Raw genomic sequence first — 6929 nt, 5'->3', positions numbered from 1 at the left:
TGATGTTTCTATTTCCTATTTCATGTTATTGTTTTTCTTTTGTTATTACTGCATTTTATTGTGTTTTAATGTTCTGTATTGCAAATTGTATTGGGGCCTTTTCTGGGGCAAAAGGTGTGGGGTGTGTGTGTGTAATTGCTATAAAATGAAATAAAACTGTGCAAAGTTCCATTTCTGAAGATCTGCCTATCCCCAGAGAAGGGTCTGAAGATATCACAACCATCCGGTATGTCCAGAAACCTGTCACCTGCACATTAGGCCAGGCTCTGCCCCATTGCTTCCATAGAATTGTGTATACCCCATGTATTTAAGGCACATCCCCCCCCTCTAAAGAATCATGGGAGCTGTGATTTCTTCAGGGGCTGGGGATTGTAGCTCTGTGAAGTGTAAAGTTCCCAGAAGTCTTTGTGGGGGGGGTCCCTTAAACCAAAGCTGTAGCTAGGGGAGGTAGCCAGGTTTTTTGCCCGAGGGGCTCCCCGCCTGTGGGTGGATGGATGCAAATGTTTCTTTGTTTGTTTTTGCCAAACAGCGTCTTTGTCCCGGGTAGTTTCGCCCCAGCTTAAATGTGCATAGTCTGAGTGTGTGAACCATGCTAAAGACAAAGCTATTCCCTGCCAGGCTGTACATATTTGCCTGGATTTGCATAGACAAGATTTGTCTGCAGAATTGGGGGAGGGGGTGAGCCGCCCTTGTGGAATTCTGCTGCATTGGATGTCATCCCCAAAGCTCCCTAGATTCGGAACCAGAGAGAGTGGGGAGGGGTCTTACTGGAGATACTCGGCCATTCGTCAAAGTTACAAAACCATCTGGTTGCGCTGCAAGACCCCCTTTGTTTCCACATGTCTGTACAAAGGAACAGGAAGGCGCGCGCACGACAACCGCCACTTGGTGCTGTCCTTTTGAAAAGACCCCTAGGCTCCGCCAGGCGAGCAGAATCAGAGCTTATTGTCTTCCTCCCCCTTCTCCCCCAACCCACCCCCCGTTGATATGCTTGTCCACTGACCAAATTTTGCCCGCTGCTTTCCGGATTTCTTCTATCCGCTATAGCAATGTCGGTGAAGCGCTCTGCATTTTGTGGAGGATAAACTTAAAGATTATCAACATACAAAAGGCGGGTACGGCCTGCTGGAGGAATGCGGGGGGGGGCAGCTTTTTGGCCATCCAGGGTTGTATCGGACAGCCTCTCAAATGCAGAGCAGATTTCGCTTGCTAGAATTCCTGGCGGCGGCAGGTGAGTATCTGAAACCCCGTGACGACCCCGGCATTCAGACCTGTATTGATCACGTCCATTAATCCTCTCTCGCCCCCCCCCCCCGCCGCGCTCCTTTTGGCGCATTCATTCATGGGGAAGGCTTGGAACAGATGGAAGTGCAGCCGAGGGCATCTGAGGACACAGGCCGGGAAGGGGCTGACGAGGAGCAGGCTGCCTCTGCGCAGCGCACGGAGGACGAGTGCTGCGCGTGTGCTGAGCATGCTCGATGCGGCGTCGGCTGAAGGACACAGCGGGGCAACGGGGAGCTCTTCTGTCCCCGCTGGCTTTCAGCAAGATGGCAAGCCCAGCAGCAGCCATTTCAGGGAGCAGCGGGTCTGCGCGTTGTTCCACGCAGCGCGGCAGACAGCAGACAAGGCGCCATCTCGGGTTCTGCGAATGCACCAGCCACACGGGGCACAGCTCAGCTCCCTTCATGTCAAGGAGACGCATGCAGGAAAACTCCCCAGAGGATTGTCTCTTGCACAGCTCCCCTTCCTTTCAATGGGGGTTGCGCAGGAGAACTCCCCAGAGGATTGTGCCTGAGGATGGGAGAGAAATTTGGTTCAATTCACAGCTGCAGGAAGGGTGAGTGAGTGGTCTTGTGCTCTGCGCCTGTTTGGCATTCAGCTGGCCACGGTGAGAGCAGGATGCTGGGCTAGGTGGGTCACTGGCCTGATCCAGTGGGCTCTCCTGATGCTCTTGTGCAATATGGCAGCTATCCTTGGATGTTTGCACTTCCCCAAATTTAATGCTGCCGTTCCCAAAACAAAACTAGTGTGCAAAAGTGCATATATTAAGGGAACGTGTGCCTTATAAATGTATGAGTGAAGATAAATTACCCAAATGCACTCTACTGGGGAAAACTTCCTGCAGCAAATGCTCATATTAGGAGGAACGCGTACCAAAATGATGGTAAATTTTGGGGAGGCCTCTTTGCAGGCAGAGATTCACAATCTGATACAGAAATGTGGCAAACCGCAGTTAAAATTAGAAAAGCGGGGGAAACAAATCAAATGTGACAAATTTGTCCATCCCTAATTGTGCCCTAACTTATTGAGAGGAAGGTGAAGAAACATCAGCTGGATTGTATCCAACATCAGTCCTACTCAGAGTAGACCCATTGAAATTAAAGGACTAACTTAGGCCCAATAATTTCAGTGGGGCTACTCTGAGTAAAAGTTAGTTTGACTTCACACCCTACATCTCTTGATGACAAACACTCACAGATGACAAACACTTATTCTGTCCTGGAGAGCAACAAAAAGCCGCTAGACAAAGACCCAATTCTGACTTGCAATCCTGATCCATAGCAGCTACCAGGACCAGCAATACCAACTCTCTGTGACCTTGAACAGCTGTTGGTGGCAATACTCTCACCGCCTGAGCCCATGGAAGAGCAATTCTCTTCCAAGAGGACCTCTTTGCACACTCAGGATAGTGCAAAGGCATGCATCTTTAAGTTGTCATGTGAACTGGAGGTTGCAGCTGTTTAAGAGAAATAGAGAAGTGGGGAGAAGAGAGAGACCAGCAGGTCAGTCTGGATGATGCCCTGGGCCCCTTCCAAGCCTAGTAGAAGAGACTGCTGGCCCAGCCAAACCCAATGAGCACCGTCAGCTACAACCTCCAGAGAGGCTGCTCTGTTGCTTAGAGACAAAAGGTGCAGCCTCCCCCACGCCTTACCTAGCTGGATGCCACTTCATCCAAAGAATGGAGAAGCATAAGGCCCAGAAAAGCGCTGGTGGGGGGTGGGAATCCACATTCCACACTTATCATTTGCCCTGCGCTTTTCTGGTCTGTGTCTGAGCACTTTTTCTTTCTTTTACCCCGCCAGTTTCCTCAGGAAAGCCCACTCTTTAATGTTGAATCGGAGCAAATGGCAACTTGGGTTTTTCGTGGATTGCTGTTTGTTTGGATTCAGCAATAAAGAGCAGGTTTTCTTGGGGAAAGTGCCAGGGGTGGGGGGGAGTGCTTGGACAGGAAGCTTTAAAGTGCACACCTGTGCCTAGAAATGCAGAGCAAAGGTGTGGAGAAGCCCTGAGTTTTGACTGATGCTGGACTCTGGAGACACAGAGGCCTGCCTTGCTCTGGGCTGGATCCAAGCTGTGACTGCTAGGGCTTTCCCTGGAACCCTAATGAGGAGCAAGATCTGTTGGCATGTTAACACTGTGAGCCTTTGCTCAGGCTGTATATATGTCTAAATGAAACCAGATATCCTAAAGACACCACAGTCTCCATTGAGCTGCCTTGCAAGGAAACCCATACAATGGTACCTCGAGTTACAAACGCCTCAGGTTACAAACGCTTCAGGTTACAAACTCCGCTAACCTGGAAGAGTTACCTCGAGTTGAGAACTTTGCCACAGGATGAGAACGGAAATTGTGCGCTGGTGGAGCAGCGGCAGCAAGAGGCCCCATTAGCAAAAGCACACCTCTAGTTAAGAACAGTTTCAGGTTAAGAACGGACCTCCAGAACGAATTAAGTTCTTAACCCAAGGTACCACTGTACTGGGTAAGTGCAGGCACCCCTGGAGTCTCTTGCTGCTCAGAGATTGGGAGTGTGCCACTGTATGCAGGTGTGTATGCATGCATGTATGTATGTACTGTATTTTTCCCTGTATAAGACACCCCCATGTATAAGACGACCCCTTTTTTTGAGCCCAAAATTAAGAAATAAATATTTTAAACACCAAACAGAACAACTTTGATATTTTATTAAATATTCAAAACACCGGTATATTTAGTACCGTATATTTAAACATCAAACAGAACAGCTTTACTGATATATTTAGTATCGTAATTACGGTAGGTAATTTTTTTTATTTTGGGGGGCTAGTCAGCATTATTATAACGTGCCTTATGAAAACTGGAGCAGCGGCAGCTGAGCTGGAATAAGAGCACGTCCCGATGGCCGGGAACTGGTCAGCGCGGCAACGCAAGAATCATAGCTAAAGAACCTTTAAGAGGGAATTTGTATGCTGCAGAAGTCAAATGGCATTTTTCTGCTCCACTCTCAAACATCCAGAGGAGCCAACTGCACTCTGCCCCTTGGGCCGTAGGCGGCTGAGTGGGAGAGGCAGGCAGGCTCCGGAGGCCCCACGGTGCGCCCCGTCCCCAGGAGCGGCACTCTCCGCCCCAGGCGCCTGAGTGGATCCGGGGTGGGGGCTGCTGGGGGGGAGTACCAGACCAGGGTTTGTCGTGAGGCCAATAGTGAGGGGAGGCTGCGGGAAAAGAATATGGATGGTGGCACGTATTTATTTTTATACTTACCGGTAATTGCAACGTTCCGTGTATAAGATGACTCCCAATTTTAAACTTTAAAAAATTGGGGGGAAATATAGTCTTATACATGGAAAAATATGGTATAAATAAATAAATAAATAAATAAGCAAGCAAGACCCAGCAAGCATTCTTGACCCTAATTCAGTTCCATTATGACTTTCTTCTGTAGCATTGCTTAGCAGGTTCATTCAGAAGGTACGAAGATAAGAAGAGCCAGGTTGCTGGATCAGACCAAAGGCCCTCCTAGCACAGCATCCCATCCTCACAGCCTCCGACCAGGTGCCCCACAAGCAGGGCTGAGCACAGCAGCACCGCACAAACGTCTATTTGCCCCTGGAACCCATGGAGAATAAGCTTCATGTTGCCCCTTTAACGTGGCATGCAGCTGACCCTCCGTCTCTCTCAAGCCCACCCCCTGACCTCACCCTGTTCTTGATGGAGGTGCTCAGCCTCTCCTCCGTTCCCTCCCATTTAGGTCGGATGACCATCAGTCATGGATGCTTTAGCCGAGATTCCTGCATTGCAAAGAGTTGGACTAGTTGACCCTCGGGGTTCCTTACAACTCTACAGTTCTATGATTCTTTGACCCCCTCCCCTGTTTTTAAGAGCACCACAGAGTTTAACAGAAGTATAGATGCCAGTTTATTAATAATACAACATCAATAATACATGTGAGCTCAACAGAGTTGGCTCAATGTTTCCAGCAACTCACCAGGATTTATCCTCCTGAGACGTGTAGCAAAAATTTCCACAGCTGAGAGAGAACGGAGCCGAGAGGATTTGTAAGATTCACAGGAAGCTCCTTGGTCTCAGGAGCAACTTGCATGACAACCCAGAGAAATGCACCTGGGCTCAGAGACCTGCACTGGGAGCCAATTTGCCACTGGGCCAAGTATACAAAGTCCTTAATAACTTGGGACCAGTTTACCTGTGAGATTGCTTTACCCCATATTTGCCCACTTGATTGTGTCGACCTACAGAACTGGCAGCGTTACGTGTGCCACACAATAATTGTTCCACCTTGGTAAGAAATCAGTCATTTAGTTGGCAGCAACACCCACACTGGATCTCCCTACCTGTGGACAGCAGGAAGGCACCCTCCTGGCATTCTTTATGGCCCCTCTGAAAACATTTTTGTTTAGGCAAGACTACACAGACATGAATAATGTTAACGTGTTTTAATTTATCATGTATTTAAATTGTTTTTGAATGTTTTAAATAGTTACTTTAAACTGTTATTACTGATAGCTTTATAGTTTTATTCTTTTTGTAAACTGCTTTGAGAGTGGTTTTTACAACCAAGTGGTATATAAATTTTATGAAATCAACAAAAGAACAATATAAAGTAAATCCCGCCCTTAACATTTGCACCCACCCTGACTCTCTCCAGTATTCCTCACCATCACCAATTGTTATGGGGCAATTCACATGCCTAAACTGGAGGCGATGAAGACACGGTTCTTCATTCTTCATTCAAACTCTGCTTAGAGCAAAGCAGGACTGTAATTGCTCCGCCGTGGCACAACATGCTGAAACCATAAAGCAAAGCCAGCCCAGGAGAACAAACAACCCAACATGTTTTAAAGGGGGTGCCAGTGAAGCAGGGGTGGAACTGGAGGTGTGACCCCAAGATCGCTTCCAAGGCTGGAGATTTTCCTGAAGCACAAACGGAGCAATGGGCACCCAAGGATATTTTAGAGGCTTCTTTCCCTTCCTCTTTTGAAATGAAATGGAAGCAGAATTCCACTGCCAATGACTTTTCTTCAAGGCACGAGAATACATACAGTGTATGATTTTAGAACCAGAACACTGTTGGCTCCTGCCAAAGTTTTGGCGCTTCATTTGAAAATTGGTGCATGTCCTGTAACTTCCTGCTGACATCCTGAAACCATTTACCGCTTACACTGCAAATGTTTTAGCAGCAGGGCGGGGGTGCAAAAAAGCCCCTTCAAAAGCCAATAATGCGGTCCCATTGGGGAAGCATTGCAGAGCAGCTAATAAAGTGGAGTGATGTGTGAATGATCCAGTATATGTCCACCACTAATGCACGATTAGTGCTTCCTTCACATGTTGCACTGCTTCAGAATACACCCAGAACCCCCCCCCAATCTTGAGGGACCCTGACTCAAAATTTACTGCAGTCCAGCATTCTGTTCCCTACAGTCAGGAGGGAAAGGGTGATTCTCAGTGGTAGAGCATCTGCTTTGAACACAGAACAGCCTGGGTTCACTCACTGATCTTTCCAGCTAGGATGTGGAACGCCCTCCTCTGCCCAGGACCCTAGGAAATGCTGCCAGTCTCCGCAGACAGCACTGAGCCAGGAGGCCCAACGGCCCGGCTGAAGCAGAAGGTGCCTTCCTGGTTCCTTGCAAAGGCAGGGAGCACGTGCTTGTTCCTGT

At 48.4% G+C, this 6929-nt stretch overlaps 1 long non-coding RNA gene across 1 annotated transcript; it reads left to right on the top strand.

Moving 5' to 3' along the window:
• The first annotated feature begins 1625 nt into the window (after nucleotides 1-1625).
• Nucleotides 1626-5777, top strand: LOC128420134 (uncharacterized). Its single transcript, XR_008331977.1, has 2 exons — nucleotides 1626-1837; nucleotides 4700-5777. It is a non-coding gene; the product is annotated as an uncharacterized LOC128420134 (long non-coding RNA).
• The last annotated feature ends 1152 nt before the right edge of the window (nucleotides 5778-6929 follow it).

Source organism: Podarcis raffonei, chromosome 8 (genome assembly GCF_027172205.1).
Source record: "Podarcis raffonei isolate rPodRaf1 chromosome 8, rPodRaf1.pri, whole genome shotgun sequence".
Classification (NCBI taxonomy): domain Eukaryota; kingdom Metazoa; phylum Chordata; class Lepidosauria; order Squamata; family Lacertidae; genus Podarcis; species Podarcis raffonei.
Note: the sequence above shows the minus strand (reverse complement) of the source record. Positions and strands in the feature narration are given on the sequence as shown.